This window comes from Myodes glareolus, chromosome 17 (assembly GCF_982192425.1).
Source record: "Myodes glareolus chromosome 17, mMyoGla1.1, whole genome shotgun sequence".
NCBI classification, from domain to species: Eukaryota; Metazoa; Chordata; class Mammalia; order Rodentia; family Cricetidae; genus Myodes; species Myodes glareolus.
In genome coordinates this window covers 36857899-36874540 of record NC_142042.1, presented here as the reverse complement: position 1 = coordinate 36874540, position 16642 = coordinate 36857899, and the positions used below count along the sequence as shown (strand labels likewise).

The following is a 16642-nucleotide window of genomic DNA, read 5'->3' as shown; positions in this document are numbered from 1 at the left end:
CATCTTGAAAGAGGGGGAAACAAATGAGCTTTTGAGTGTGAAGAAGTTTAAACATCGAGAATCCTGCTAGTGGAAAGACATGCTAGGAACAGATCCAGCAATAGTGAGGACAGGAACAGCAGTATTAAAGCAGACTCGGGTGGTGCTGCTGCTCTCCGGGACTGTGGTAGGAAAAGCCTGGCTACAGGAACCCAGGAAGCAAGGCTGTGCTTCCCTGCACATGACCCAGCAGCCACTGACAGAGCTGCCTCCCTTTCTGTAACTGGAGCACAAATGGACCCAGAAGCCCAGAAGGAGAGAAAACATTTCAATTAGTTATAAACTGCACACTGAGTGAAGTTTCTAGAAATAGGCTAGCCGAGTGAAAAACAGCCCTAGCCTAAAGGACAAGCTCTATAAAATGGTTCAGAGTGGAAGCTCTGCTGCTGGTCCGTATATGCTGGCTGTTTATATCTTTAGTTTTATTATTGACAAGACTTTTCCTCAATTACACTTAAATATTGGTTTCTAATATGTATACAGAGAATCAATTTATTTTTTTCATACTTATGTCCAATAATCAATGCTCTATCAGGTGGGGCCAACCTGCAGTCTTCAGGCTACATTATCCCAGGGTAACTGGATGTAATCAATCCATAAGTGCAAATGACAGCATCATACAGCAATGCCCAAAGATTGGACATCCCTGCTTCTAAATGTTCCCTCCTACTGATGTTGGGACCTGCCTAGGGTTCCAAACCTTTTCTTCTTTAGCCACGGAGATATCCTTTCCTGTCTGCAGTTGAGGTGTCTTCTGCTGAGCTTCCAGCTCTTGGCACAGGCTCTTGGCTTATTTAGAGCTCCCTTCTTCCATCTTCTCTCCTCTGGTATCTGTAGACAGGTCTTGAGTTAATGTCTTAACTTCTGCAACAGCTTCTCCACTTTGATTCTCTGCCGTTATGATCCCCACTGGTAAAATCAATCTAAGTGCCTCGACTACTGTTTCCAAGGCAGCCGTTTGTTAGTAACGATGCTCTGGCATTGAAGCTGCCATGAAATAAGATGACCTTTCACACACACACACCCCCCACTCCCTGAACAGACTGTAGGTTCCGTGAGGCAAGAGGATTGGCTTCTCTCATTCTATGGTGGTTATTATTCCTACCTATCATCTATTCCAGTCTTCTATAGCACACAGGTTTTGAGGGTTAATTTTTAATGGCCAACCTCTCAGAGATTAAAGAAACACTGATTAATGAGATGCACATGTGGGCATGTCTGTGTGAGCATTTCCAGAGAGGTCTCTCAGAAGAGAAAACCCACCCTGAATCAGTAACCGAGACTGAATCAAAGGTAAAAGGAAAGAGCCAACCCAGTGCCAGCGTCTCCTTCATCTCCGTAGATCTTACTGGAACGTGAAAAAGTTCCTGTGGCCACAGCTAGGGGACGCTCACACAGTCAATCCTTCCCAGTTATAATGGACTCTTCTGAACCATAAGTCAGAATAAACCTTTCTTTTCTTGAGCTGATGTTTGTCAGATATTTGGTTAACAGTAATGAGAAAAGTAACTATGTGTACCTAAGGTACCTCAAAACTACTTGTCAAACGGGGAGCCAATGAATATGTTAAATGCAAGTTTCTCAAAATGGCTTATGGAGCAAAATATGGAATTTTACCCTTTTAACTTCTCTGGTTTCTTATCTTGCCACGGTGTTTGTAACTATCTACTCACCTGACATTATGAATCAATTTCCCATCCTGAAAACATCATTCTCTCTTTGTCTGTAAGAATTGGTATATGTTAACATTTTTGGTTTGAAAAATTTTCTCCAATTGTGTTTTTCCAGAAAAACAAATGCTTATCACACAAGTTCTATTTTATATGTTTCCATGTCTTCAACTTTTCTTACCTGAAATTGATTAGGTACTCCTCCCAAATATGCTTGCTTGCAGGGAGACCCTTCATATCCTATTAGATGTATTTCTTTCTAGAGTTCTGGTCCTAGTCAGTATATGTTTGCAGATGATAAACTCTCAGGAGCATGGACCACATCTGCTCATTTTATTGTTATATTTTTTTACAAAATAGACATTGGATAAATATTTGAATGAAGCAAGCATTTAAAATATAATGAAAAACACAAACTACAAAGTGTGCATTAATCTTTAAGGAAATGTCATCATTCTGATTCTGGTTGGATCCTCCTTTTCCTTCCCCACATTTTGCTGAAACCATCCACAGTAACTCTTCTGAATTCTATGCTGTCAAAAACTTGAAGACTTGTTTTCTTTCCTCGAAGACTTTAATTTCAAGTTCCATTGTTCAAGCCAATCAAAGTTCACACTTGAATTTTCTCGTCTTCAGTAATATATCTGTAGAACCCTGGCTCATGCTCTCCCCCATATCTCGTATCCAGATCCATAAAGTGCTAAACATGGACCTTGCCCTCCTACCTTTCTTCTTCTGCCTACAAATGGAATGTGCACCTTAACATCACCGCATCCCTTTCTGCTGAATCCACCTGATCTGCATCTTTCAGGAATGAATGTGCTCAAATACTCAATGGGCTCTTCAGATCCCATATTACCAGGATGAAGAGAGCATCACCACATTGAACATGGCTTGCTGTGTCAGTGTTGAGTTTCACACCTTGACTATAGACACTAAATAGCTTCATGTCTGTTATGGATAGATACTGCGCACCTTCCGGAAATAAGCCATAGGGAAAGTATAATCAGAGCAATCAGCCACCGTTCTGGGGCAGCTCACCAGCTGCTCGCTGACAACAGGCCAGCTGTCTCAGCTCTGACTCTGAGAACTCATACATCCCTGTGACTCCGCTGATATCTCTACTGGTTCTCATTAATAAAGGCATCTGACATTCAGACAAATTCACTGCCTTTCCCCTCTTCTTAGAATCACAGTGAACCCACATTCCCTAGACCCAAGTTTACCAAGGAGTAAGTAACTCCAAAGAAACTAAATCCCATCAAATATTCCCTCCCTGCTGTGGTCCCATATCCACCAGGAAATCTAGATCCTGAATTCAGATAATACCAAATTCTATTGTCTACCTAGGAATGGTAGAGATGTCTACTATTACCATATAATTGCCTATGATACCATGTCATTTCCTATGTGACTTATAAGCCTTTCTTTTGGCTGTGGAAAACAATTTTCACTGTTAAAATTTCTCTGTTGAGCATCTAGAAATGGGTTCTTTTTTCAAAATAACACACTAAATGGTATGCCTTGAAATCTGTAAAACAATCAATAAATAAATATTTTATAGAAAATAAGATTTTAATAACAAACTTTAAATGCTGGTGCAAAATAACTGTAATTCACTGTTATTGAATCGATGACTCCTTCTGGAAACCCCACTGTTTATTCAGCATACCAACTCTATATTTTATTTTTTCCACATAAAATTGTCAAAGAAAAATAATTTTAGCTCACGTTTTAACTTAGAAAAGTTCCCACTAAAATCAAAATCTTAAAATAGAAGTCACTAGATTAAGGGAAGGGGAGGATTTAAAGGTAAGTTGGAAAGCCCCTACTTTAAAAATTCACTATATTTTACAGAAGAGAAATAAAAAGTGCTTAGAGGTAAACCAGAAGACCCAATTTTTTGTTGTTGTTGTTGTTGTTTTGACAGGGTTTCTCTGTAGCTTTGGAGCATTTTCTAGAACTAACTTTTGTAGACCAGGCTGGACTAGAACTCACAGAGATCTGCCTGCCTCTGCCTCCTGAGTGCTTAAATGCATGCACCACCACCGTCCTGGTTCTTCTTTTTTTTTTTTTTTTGACTTTTTATTAATTCCTCGTGAATTTCACATTATGTTCCCCAATTCCACTCAAAAAGAAAAAAAAACAAGCATTTTTCAGATCTGAAGTTCAAACAAATACCAAAAGAAAAACTCTTTAAAAAACAAAACAAAAAACACGGTTTTGGGGGAATTTTAGAATCAGCCCAGGTGTGGCTTTCCTGCATGCATTAAATCTAATCACACGTAAGTTTTTAAGGCTCTCCTGTAGGCAATTTGTTCTCCTGAAGCAATTTAACAATCTTTAAAGCATCATCCTTTAAAAGGAAGCTACACCTTTTTTTTAAAAAAAAAAGATTAAAACCATAAAGAACAAATATGGAGATGGATCAGTCAGTAAAATACTTGCAAGCATAAAAATCTGAGTTCCATCCTCAGATACCAGCTGTGTTGTTGCAGACTGGTAGTCCCTGGGCTGGTAAGATGGGGTTCACGGGCCAGCCTGCTTGATGAGTTCCATGCTAGTGAGAGATCACCTAAAAAAAAATAATGGACAGCGTCAAGAAAACAAGACCTTACATTCATGCATACATATCCATATACTTAGGTACACACACACACACACACACACACACTAATGAAAACTGCTGTGGTATTAAGCCAATAGCCCTCCAGCTCACAGCCGCTACTAAGACTGTGTAATGTCAAGATTAGCTAAGTTGTGTTCGCTGAAATTAACATCATTGAAGTGCATCCCTCTCTTTATACCACATGCAAACACCTCAAAATCATCAAAGGGTTGGTCATCTCAATCACCCATATAAGGTGGAAAGTCTCTTCAATCATCTCACCAAAACTAAGCCGAGAGCTTCCAGAGCACTCAAGCCTTCGGTGCTTTGCTTACTCCCCAGGCCTTTCTGTCTCACCTCTCCCTGAACTACTCCCAAGGAGCTCCTTGGGTTGGCTGTGGCATGGTAGCCCTCTTTAATCTCTGACAGCAGAAGTTACCCCAAGTCTAAGAACTGCAGGAATCAAGGGGCTATGAGGACAAAGAGGATGAGAGACCCTAATTCCTGCCTCTCATCTCTCTCACCTGTCTTTAGGTCAGGCTATACACTACTATTCTCATTTGTGGTACTAGGGATCAAATCCAGGACCTAGTACATACTAGACTAGTGCTCTACCAACTAAGCTACATTACCACGTCAAAGGTGTCTTTAAAAAAAAAAAAACCAGGGTCTCTAGTTCAGGTTAGTTTTCAGTTCCTTACATAGTCAAGAAGGACCTTGAACTTCTAATCCTCCTGGTGTGCTCACAAGTGTCAAGATCGCAGGTCTGTGCTACCGGACTTGTTTTGTGCGGTGTAGAATATTGAACCCTGAGTTTCATGCATTCTAGGAAAATACTCCATCAATTGAGTCACAACTCTGACCCTACAGAGCCATTATTATGTGTCAAAAGGTGTCACTCACTTTATTATACTACTTGTGTTGGCTTGAATAAGAAAGCCCCTCCCCTAGGTCATATGTTTGAATGCTTGGTCACCAGAGAGTGGCAATAGTTGAAAGGATTAGAAGAATTAGGAGATATAGCCTTGTTGGAGAAAGTATGTCACTGGGGGTGGGCTTTGAGATTTCAAAAGCTCATGCCAGGCCTAGGTGTCTTGCCTGACCTGCAGATGAGGATGTGGCTCTCAGCTACATCTCCAGCATCTCACCTGCATCCCCTGCATGATGAAAATGGACTAAGCCTCTGAAACTGTAAGGCCCCAGCCAAATGCTTTCTTTTATGGGTTGCCATGGCCATGGTGTCTCTTCCCAGCAATAGAACAGAGACTGCGACACTACTAAATGAATCTCCCTCAAGTCCTGCATGACAGCCAAGACATGACACCGCTTCCTAATTAACAAGAACAAAGTTGCAGAAAGTTGTTGCCTGCCTGAGTTCATGAGGCTGAGCTGACAGTGGCCTCGCTTTGGTTTCCCACATAGGACATGCAGCTCTTGATTTACAAAGATATTTATATTCTCAGAAAATTCAAACACTATGAAATAGCATGTCATTCTTTAAAGTGTCATACCTTCAGGATGTTTACATACACCTTCTCTCCAAACATCTGCAACAGCTGCTTTTAGGCAACAGGACAATGAATTATCTTTTCCTTTGAGAAATCCCAGACGATTTAGAGGAACAGACAAGTCTCAGGCTACAAAGATTTGTAAGAAAAGATGCAAGATTATGAATGAGGCCATGTGGTTCCTTCTTTTTGCCTATATACTAGCTTGTGTGCACACAACCACACAACTAGACATAAACACATGTGCACACACAAACACACACACACAAACAAACAAACACACACATACACACTCAAGACTAGGAAAAGCTGATTTTTCAGCTTCTTGAAGAAAGGGAGGGTCAACTCCAAAGACGGTAGTATGTGGAAAAAGATAGAGAAGAGGGGAAAAGGGAAGGCATTGCAACTAGGAGGGTTTTTTTTTTTTTTTGTAACAGCTCAGGGGTTTCCCCAAAAATCAATGGCAGCCCCACCCACAAAGCCACAGTCTTGGGGAAAGAGGCAGTGCTGTGGTCACTGTAGCCCCTATTAACCGCAGAGTGGCCTCTGTAATTAGAAATGAGGACTTTGGGTTTTGAACCTGGTTCTACCATGGGCTATCCTATGCTGTCATAGAAAAGAGGAATCAACTCCATTCTGCGAGTCAATCAGTGCTCCCTAGGCTAGCAATGCTTCTTAAAAATGAGTTCAAAATGTCTTCTGTGAATCTCAGTGGGTCACTGTGGAGAGTATGGAGGTTCCCAAGACATAAGCCTACCAAAGAGTCAAACTCTCGTAGATATACATACAAAAGAAAGCCAGTGCACAGGGGAGACACCTCTATGCCAATTATTGTAGTAGTGCTCTCGAGACCTAGAATATCTAGCCATTCAGCCAGAAGAAAAATGGGAAAATGTTATTTGCAGCAAAAATGGATGAAACCAGAGGACACCGTGTTAAGTGAAACAAGCCAGGCACAGAAAAGTAAGAGCAACATATTCTCTCTCACATATGAAAACTGAGAAAATTAAAAATAAATAAGTAAATCTGAAAATAAAATTGTGATTACTAGGTGCTGGAAAATGTTCACAGTAGGGGCATAGAAGGAGGTCAAATAGAAGAATAATAATTGGACATGATCCATACTCAATGTAGGAATGCTTGGAAATACATTATTAATACGTAAAATTACTATATTCACTAAAAATAAACGAATGTGAAAAAAGCCATCAGGAAAGTGATCTCTAAACCATGTGACCATAATTTACATATTGTTATGTATTTATTGGTTTCCCAACTTAACTAGCTTCCAGAAATGTAGCATTCACCTGAAACCTACAAATTGTGTTTAAAAACCTGACGTCTCAAGTGCCAAGCTTATACTGACGGTATTAATTGTTTTTCTGTTTCTGTAACAAAATGCCATGATCAAAAGCAACTGATTGAAGAAAGAGTTTCTTTTGGCTGATGATTCCAGAGAGCTAGAGTTCATAATGATGGGGATACCATGGCAAGAATGGGATCAGGAGCGAGAAACTGAGAACTCCCATTCCAAACTCATCCTTCAACTTGTGGAGATGGAGTTAAGTTAGAAGCTCTCAAAGCCTGCCCCAGTGACGTGCTTTCTCCAGGAAAGCTTTATGTCTTAAAAGTCCCCTAATCTTCCCAAACATTACTATCATTTGTGAATCAAGTATTCAATATGTGTGTAGGCTGGGCAACATTTCTTGTTTCAGCCATCGCAGTAACCAGTTTACTCTGCTTTGGGAGAAGGGATTGCTCAGAATGTGGTGAAACTAAGATCGTCTTGGGCAAAACAGAAAAGCTGGTCAGCCTATCAATACCACTTCTATTTAATAGCTAACTTGGGCTCCTTCTATGTGTACCGACCAAATACATTTCTCACTCAATAATGTTGTGGAAGAGGACTAGGGAACCCATTGGTTATAGTCAGAAATAATCCAACTTATCAAATAAGAAGAAATGGAGGAGAGGTGCCAGGGGACCCCTCAGAAGGAACATTTATTACTGGTGCACTCCCACACGGAGAGGAGAGTCCTGTCATGGGGACTGATCGATGTAGTGACATGCCCTTAGCTTGGATATATGACCACAGTACACAGCTTCAACCTTCTCCTCTAAAAGGAAAATACGATAATAAATTACAGAAAAGTTGAGAGTATATATCATTCCAAGGCACCGCTTGAAATACACCTGCTTTGTGTACAGCGAACATGGCAAAGGCAAATTAAATAAATGTCAGAAACAACTGTGCACATGTTCATTCCTTCAGCAAGAGATACCCAGGGTGGGGAAGAGGGCTGCTCCATACAAGGCCCTGTGGAACCCTAGGGAAACAGGGAGATGTGACAGACTCAGTTCATGTCTGTTAGGCGTCTTACCTGAATCCTTTACTGTGTTCATAATGTCTATTCCCCAGTTTGGAGTTATGCTAACCTATGTGGGCTTGTCCTCCAGGGCATAGAAATCCTCAATAATTCAATCACCTCATTTACCATTGCTCCCTCAAGAAGAAACCATAGTCAAAGAATTTTTTCTATAGTGTTCAGCTTTTAGTATTCCTTCTTGAGAGGCGGCGTAACTTAGGTATCGGGTGGTAGGGACATGTATTAAAGACAAACGGAAGTAGAAGCCCCAAAATGATGACACTCATCGTTTAAGCCATTGCCCGATGCTTCCTGTATTGAATCAGTACAGAGACCGGTTTCCTTCCTAATTCATTAGCATTACCTTAGCCCTGAGCCTTTATGGCTTTCTTCTACACCTGGAGTCTCAACTGGCCTCTTGGAATCGAGGCAGAGCAATGCCTGAGACCCAGCCCCACGGATCAGGAGAGCACGGCCTGTCTGCCATCTGCCATCACCTTCCCTACCGCGGGACTCAGGCGCCACTCCATTGTCTTGGCTGATGACACCTGACATGAGAGATGTCTGCTTCAAGTGGCAGAGGGGTGGCAGTAAAGAGAGAGGCCTGTTTAAGCTGGGGCCTGTCTGCTCCGGTAAAGCTCGGTTTTTATCAGCCAGCTGCAAGCGGTTCATTTCGACGAGCGCAGTGGCGGTCCGTCCCTTTAGAGCCCCTTGTCAGAGCAGCCTTCGGGGGGCCTCGGCATGCCAGGCTTGATACGAGTCAAACCTGGTGTGAACAAGGATTAACCTCTAAGACGATGTGAGATTCTCTTTAGGTGGATTCCAAGCAGAGGCAGTAGAAACTATCAACTCGATTAAACAAGGTAAACTTCCCTGGGTTGCTCTGCGACATACATCTTATTTGCATTCCCTCGGCACTTTGAATAAACATCACCATTGACCTGAGCAGCTCTCGCTGAGCGAGCCCAGAGCCCATGGTGCAAGGAGGAATAATTCCAGCGCCGTCCTGGCAAAACTGGACAGCCTGTCAGAAACACGCAAACGGGCTTCTTGAAATCTGCATGTCTGTGTGATGGTATGAAATATTCATACCTCAGATTAAAATATTTTATTGAATTAATATTGATCTACTATTAATTTTTAAATAGATCCATATTTCATGAGGCCCGCACAATGGGCCTACCAATTGGGCCTGCGTGAGTGAAACCAATTACACAAATTGTTAAGGAAGCAAGCTGGAAAGCTACTCCGAACGCCTGAGGAGAGACAAAAAGAAGCTAAAGAGGCAGCTTCATGTTGAAATCAACAACGTCTATACAGTGACTGAACAAAATAATACATCACCCTGCCCATCTTCCCACAGCCTTGTCTCTTTGGTGCAGCTCAATGGAGCATCCTTGGACCATTTTATTTATTTATTTCTAAAACTCTCTGTTCTCTGGTTGGCCTCCCATTTGGGAAAACTTCACTTCGGTGACGTTTCTCCCCCTGAAAATTGCAAAGAATCCTGTCCCTCCAAGAGGCAGCTATAATAATAGTAACTGTAGCGTCGTGAAGCTTTCGGAAGAGTGCCCGCTCAGACCTCCCAACATTGGGCCAGGCCTTGTCGGGGGAGATGCAAGAGCTGAAAACAAAGGACACCGTTTGCTGTGCTCAGTTGGAACACAAAGCAATGACCAGAAGGAAGCCCCCTACCACCCCCTAACCCCCCTCCAACCCTGAGTGTTTCTGAAGGAGTCCTACTTCAGTCTGAGCCCAGGGAGCTGACTCCCAGTACAATCTCACCGCGCTCTTTGGTCCTCTCAGTGCGCATCCCACAACCACACCCGCATATGTCCCTTTGTTTTGGTTTGGGTTTTTTGCCTGAAAACTCCACAGCCATCATTTCATTGAGTTCTCTTTGGGTAGGAAGGCACTTTACAGTTTACACAAGGCATTCTTACCTCCTAGACAACAGACCCAGCTCATCTTTATTCATATCCTATTTTATATCTCATTCATAGTTTCCTTTTCTCATTCAACCCTTCTAAATCAGGCCACCCCCACTCCGTTTATTACAGGCGGTTGTCCTTTCTTCTTCCTCTTTTTTCTTTCTTTGTTTCTTTTCTTTTGCACAAAACAACTCTACGTACAGTAAAAGGACAAACGAGGATTATTCTTCGCTTTGTGATAAAGGGTTTCACTGTGAGCAAGGAGATTTTAAAAGGCCTGGGAGAGCTGTGTGAGATGCTAGGCTGCCTTCGAATAGCCACATGGGGCCACGATGATGCCCAGGGTCTTCTAATTAGATAAAGCCATTGTTTAGATTCAGACAATACCTGTTTACAGTTCAATAAACAACTTGTCACAGTTGCTTGCTCAAAGCAGACCTAGATGCCAATGCAAACAGTTAGTACAGAGGTACTGAAATAAATTGGTCTCCTGAGTAAATAAATTGAACAGCATTGTGAAGCTGCCTCATCAGTACTGGGGAAGATAATCATTTATAAAGGTTTAAAATGGTGTTTCATAAATATTGACATTTAGAGAAATGTCTTTCCCCCACCTAATGACTACTCTCCCTTTTCCTATTTCCAAAAGCCACTAAAAAAAAAAAGAAAGAAAGAAAAATCATAATAAAATGAAAAAAGAGGATAAAGTATTTCTGTAGTCATCCCATTGAAGTTTTGAAATGTTTTGTACCTAATATTTAATAAACTTCCTCAAAATGTATGTGCTATGGGATATAAATGACGGAGAAGTGTGATGGTGGCCTTCAGGCATTTTCCACTCTGACAGTGTGGAATAGATGTGCACACAAAGGAACCACAGTGGGAAGGTCATCCTGCTGGATATTCTGGGTATGTGTCTGTTTCTCGTTGGTGCCTGATGAACCAATAAAAGGAGAGAGCAGAGATGTGCTCTCTCACCTGGGAGATGAGTCAAGGGCGGCAGGAAGAAGTGAGCTGATGTTGTCTGGTGGCCCCTTTCATGGGGATTATGGTCAACACAGAGGCTTGCTTCCCTTTTCCCAAAGACCTTTGGGGCAAAAATGTTATAGAGAGTTATAGTCAAACAACTAGGAATGGGGATTTGGGAAGATATTGTTATATGGACAAGTTGGGAATCGAGGGCTCTGGGGTATGTATAAACACCAGGAAGAATGGTAAGAATCCCAGCTCCTAAGACATTACAAAGGGAGACGTGAGCTTTCATTCCCCGCCACAATCAACTTTTGTGATATGTAATGCACTCTTATTCAGTAGGAGCAAGAAGGGGATTGACCCCAAGGCACTGGGCCAACAGAGCCCTCATTACTTAGGGAGTGAAGACCTGGAAGCTAAAGTTGGATGTATTTCCTAAATATCAAAAACTTGTCCCCACATTTTTCTTTTTGTTTCACCCCACGGAATCTATATGAGGAGCTTGTCCCCCAGATGGTTAGAAGGGATTTCCCCATTACATTCATCCCTGTTACATCCCCCGTCACACTCATCCATGGCAGCCCTGACCTTCTAAGAACTCCACCTTGCTAGCTCATTATTAAAAGCTTACCGCATTCTGCCACGGTGAATAACATTGATATTCCTTTAGCATGAAATTCTTAAAACTTGGACCTGGAGTTTATTTCCACTGAAGCCTCTTTTGTGAACCAAGAAAACAAAATTGGCGAGCAGTCAGTCCTATTATAAACCCCAGTGATCCCCTCTCAAGATGAATATTTAACGTCGGCCCTGGTAACTCAGGCTGCCAGCATCCCGGGCGCTTCACAACCCCACCTGCGTTGCATTTTCAGCTGGAGTGCACAAGTGGACCGTAAGATCGCTTTGGCTGGTGTTTATGTTGTGGTCACAGGCCTGAGAGCACATAATGCTAGGATTACTGCTGACCAGCCCTCCGCGGAAAGCTGAGCTCAGTGCTGTCTCTATAACATGTTAGCTTTCCAGGCTACTCTAGACAAAATTGGCAGTGGATGTAGTTTTTCACCTCTATTCCCAGCTTCCCTGTTCTGAGACAAAGTCTCATTTACTCCATACCTCTCCAAAGAGCTCAGCAATTTCTGCTGATCCCTGTCAGGGCATTTTCTAAGGAAGGCGCTGCGAGAGGGGGGTGGGGGCGGGGGGAATGGGGATGGGATGGGGTGGGATGGGGATGGGATGGGGTGGGGATGGGATGGGGTGGGATGAGGTGGGATGGGATGGGATGGGGTGGGATGGGATGGGGTGGGGTGGGGATGGGATGGGGTGGGATGAGGTGGGATGGGATGGGATGGGGTGGGGATGGGATGGGGTGGGATGAGGTGGGATGGGATGGGATGAGGTGGGATGGGATGGGATGGGGTGGGATGGGATGGGGTAGGGTGGGGATGGAATGGGATGGGGTGGGGATGGGATGGGATGGGGTGTGATGGGATGGGGTGGGGATGGGATGGGATGGGATGGGGTGTGATGGGGATGGGATGGGGTGGGATGGGGTGGGATGGGGTGGGATGGGGTGGAGATGGGATGAGATGGGATGGGATGGGGTGGGATGGGATGGGATTGAGTGGGGTTGGGGTGGGGATGGGATGGGATAGGATGGGATGGGGTGGGGTGGGATAGGATGGGATGGGGTGGGGATGGGGTGGGATGGGATGGGATGGGGTGTGATGGGATGGGGTGGGGTGGGATAGGATGGGATGGGGTGGGGATGGGATGGGATGGGGTGGGGTGGGATGGGATGGGGTGGGGTCGGATGGGATGAGGTGGGGTGGGATGGGATGGGATGGGATGAGGTGGGATGGGATGGGGAGTGATGGGATGGGGTGGGGATGGGGATGGGATGGGGTGGGGTGGGATGGGATGGGGTGGGGTGGGATGGGATGAGGTGGGGTCGGGTGGGATGGGGTGGGATGGGATGGGGTGGGGATGGGGTGGGGATGGGATGGGATGGGATGGGATGGGATGGGGGTGGGATGGGATGGGATGGGATGGGATGGGATGGGATGGGATGGGGTGGGATGGGATGGGATGGGGTGGGGATGGGGATGGGATGGGATGGGATGGGGAAGTCCTTTTCTTCCTTTGCTAGTTCCATCTCTTCCAGACTGAGTAAGCTTGCTCAAGCCATGGCATCTCCTCAGCTCATACTCCTTCTTGGTAAAGGATAACAAAATGATTTCCTTTCCAAGGAGAATGCACATGTAACAATTTCAAAATAAAGTGTGTTGGTGTATAAAGGGAAATTCAGGTACCAATTCTATGAGTAATTCTTTCCTACATTGGACATGGATTGAATTTGGCACACAGTGCAGTGATAAATGAGGCCTCCATCCTTACAGGGACGGTTAGTTTTTTAAAAATTATGGAATTAGGTTAATACTAACGTCACTGAATTAGAACCATTAAAGAGGCTTTAACAGTATGGTATAAGTACAGGGGGTGGAAGCTGTTGTTCTGGAGGTAATTCATTAAAACGTAATGAGAAGAAAATTAAGCCCTAGCACTTCATAAAACTGGAAATAGATACATTTGAACGGGCATCAAAATCTGAAGCTCAAGGAACGAAAACCTGTAACTTCAGTTTTAACCAGTGGAAACGGAAAAGGACAAAGCCCATAAAGATCTCACCAGGTCTTCCCTAGGCCGTCCATGCTCCGTGCAGACGATGATCTCAGCCAAAGCATTCTGGTTCTTTACCCATGAAAGCCACAGCTTAGCCACACCTTAACTTATTTTGTGTTGCTCTCCTTTCATGAAACCGAGTTTTTATATCTTGATTTACGCCTACTAACTGCAAGGTCCAATGGTGGGTAGTAGGCCTCTGCTGATCTCAATGTTTGGGACATCCTTCCATGAAGGCATTTGAGTAGTCTTTGCCTTGACACACCCTAAAGTGCTCACAGTCCTCAAACCTTAGACATGCATAAACACCACTGAACGAGCTTCCCCGTGCCGGTGAGCTTAACTACCCCGTGCTCAGGCTGATGAACACCACATTCGAGTCTCAGACCAATCCACAAAGTCAATTCCTGAGTAAACTTCACACCCAAGACCACGAATCTGCTCTACTTCCTGCTTTTTGGTCTCCATAGGAGACATGGAAGTCCTAGGTAAGAGCTGGTGAGACACTTAGGGTCCTTGTTCTTCCTCCTCGTGGCTTTTGATCTAAATTGGAAGGATCATGACTTGTTCCTTGAGGTTCTGATTTTGACAGTTTGAAAGTCCAGATTCCCTGTTAAGTGCTAGGGCTAAATACTCGACCTGGGTACATTGTAATAATAACGTCTATTCCTTTACTCAAGTCGGAAAACAAAGAAAGCCATTTTAATCCTCACTTTATCTTAACTCCCTCGGTCTCCCAGACCCATTCACTAAAGCCTGTCCTTGTCATTTCTGGTTCTTATTCCTGCCTCCCCTGTCCCCTTTTATGGCTGAGTTCAGTCAGCAGCAGCATCCGTCCAGACGCGGAAGTAACCACCTAACTGTCTCTCGGGCTCTAATCTCACTTTCTCTTATTCATTCTCCTAGTGGCACCAGAGTGACAATGATCTTTAAAAGCCAAGAGAGCTCAAGTAACTCTCCCTCTTAAAAACCCTTCAAATGATTTCTATAGTTTATGGGGAAAAAAGGAGCAAAAGTCTTCAAGTGACAAGGAAGTCTCTACATTATCTGGCCTAGCAGTTGTCCTGACCTTCAAATTCTTACAGATCCTTGGCTTTTCCTTGAGGTTTCCTCTCTCCCCGCCTCTGCTCTTATATCTTATATTCCTGTCTCCACTCCCCACCTGCCTGCCCTAAAATAAATCCTCTCACTTACCAAGACTCTTTCCCAGCAGCCCCTTTCTCTACAGATCTCGTATCTCAACAGACTCGAGAGGAACTACCGATGGATGCCTTCCTTGATGCCTTCCACATCCCATACACTTTTCAGGAATCTCTAAAGCATGCTTCCTTTCTTCTGGGAAGAAATTCCTCAAAAGACAAAGTCCAAAATAATTGAATACATGTACTCAGAGCAAAGCGCTGTATTGGCATACATAGGACATTCGATCATTGTCGGATGAGTTGAATGCAAACCATTCCAGAAAACAGAATTACATGTATGAGTGATATACAGTTTCTGGACCGGAGCAAGCACTCAGTATATATTCCGTAAATGAAAGAATAAACAAAGTCCACCCTTCGCCAGCAAACTAGAGACTTGGTCACTATTCTTTATGTCCTTTTTTGCTACCTTTTTTCCTCTAATGTAAGTGTCACAGCAGGCGGCATGTATTTTTCTTCTGTCAAATGCTGGCACAGATACCAAGCAGCTTCACTGTCAAATGTTTTGCTTCTGCAAGTTCGTTGAGGGCTTTGTTCTCTGCATAAACTGGAAATACTTGTATAGACACAGAACTAACAGTGGTTTCTTTTTTCCACTCAACTTCTGAACCTCAGAGGAGCCAAGGCAAAGGGAAAATTCGACTAACCTTGAGGGAAAATATCATATGAAATCTATAGCTATGATGTTTGGCTTGCTGTGATCTGCACAATGTTCAGAGTTAAACATTAAAGCACAAAATGGGCACAGTTTCTGGGGGTAAGATGAGCTGTCAAATATTTTCTACTGCTGCCACTATTGCACTAAGATTTCTATTAGACAATGATAACCTCTGACCTGTCAGACTCTACAAGAATCCGTTTAAAATGCAAATCTGTTGAAGTAGAAGTTGGTGCCTGGCCTATATTCATGATCAATAAGGGCAGGGTGGAGGTTTACGAGTGTGATTGGTTTTGATTATTCAGGGCTAGGATATGTTACCATACATTACCATATGTTGAGTGTATAACCTAATGATGCAGCTCAGAGGGAACCCCATACAGACATCATCATCACAGAGTTAGAGCTGAAGATAGTTTATGGTCACCTAATTTAGCTGCTACATTACATTTAAAAGCTCCATTTTAATGTATATCTATACATTTAGCCAATATTCACAAAATACTAAGTGTAAAACATTTCTCACGGAACTTACACACACAAACAAAATAAAAGTTAAAAGCCAAAGCCTCATTCAATGTGGTGATGTATGACTTTAATCCCTCAGGAGGCAAAGGGAGGTGGATCTCTGTCAGTTTGAAACCAGTCAGGTCTATATAGTGAGTTTCAGGTAGGCCGTGACTACATAGTGAGATCCTGTCTCAAGTAGGTGTGTGAGTGTGTGTGTGTGTGTGTGTGTGTGTGTGTGTGTGTGTGAACACACCCTAGACTTCACATATCTCATATGATGTTAGGGAATGATGAGCTCTCAGGAACACATAAGTAAAATGTATTTTCTGCTTGACTGCTTGGATGTGTCAAATGTTTGATCAGAATTATGAATAAAAGCATAATCAGGAAGGAAAATAAGAATATGCTCATGGGTGGAAGCAATTAGAATATCAGAGTTTAGAGAAGTCTTCACTGAGAAGGTTAAATGGAAAGGAGGCTTAAAAGAGGAGAAATAGCA

General features: G+C 43.2%; 1 long non-coding RNA gene across 1 annotated transcript in view; it reads right to left on the bottom strand.

The window, feature by feature from the left end:
- Positions 1-2021: 2021 nt before the first annotated feature.
- The window catches only part of LOC148119365 (uncharacterized), a 32444-nt gene continuing 17823 nt past the window's right edge, over positions 2022-16642 (bottom strand). Inside the window, exons 2-3 of the long non-coding RNA XR_015735321.1 lie at positions 5829-5954; positions 2022-4284 (exon numbers count right to left, since the gene is read on the bottom strand). This is a non-coding gene — a long non-coding RNA (uncharacterized LOC148119365). The remainder of the gene's footprint in view (positions 4285-5828; positions 5955-16642) is intronic.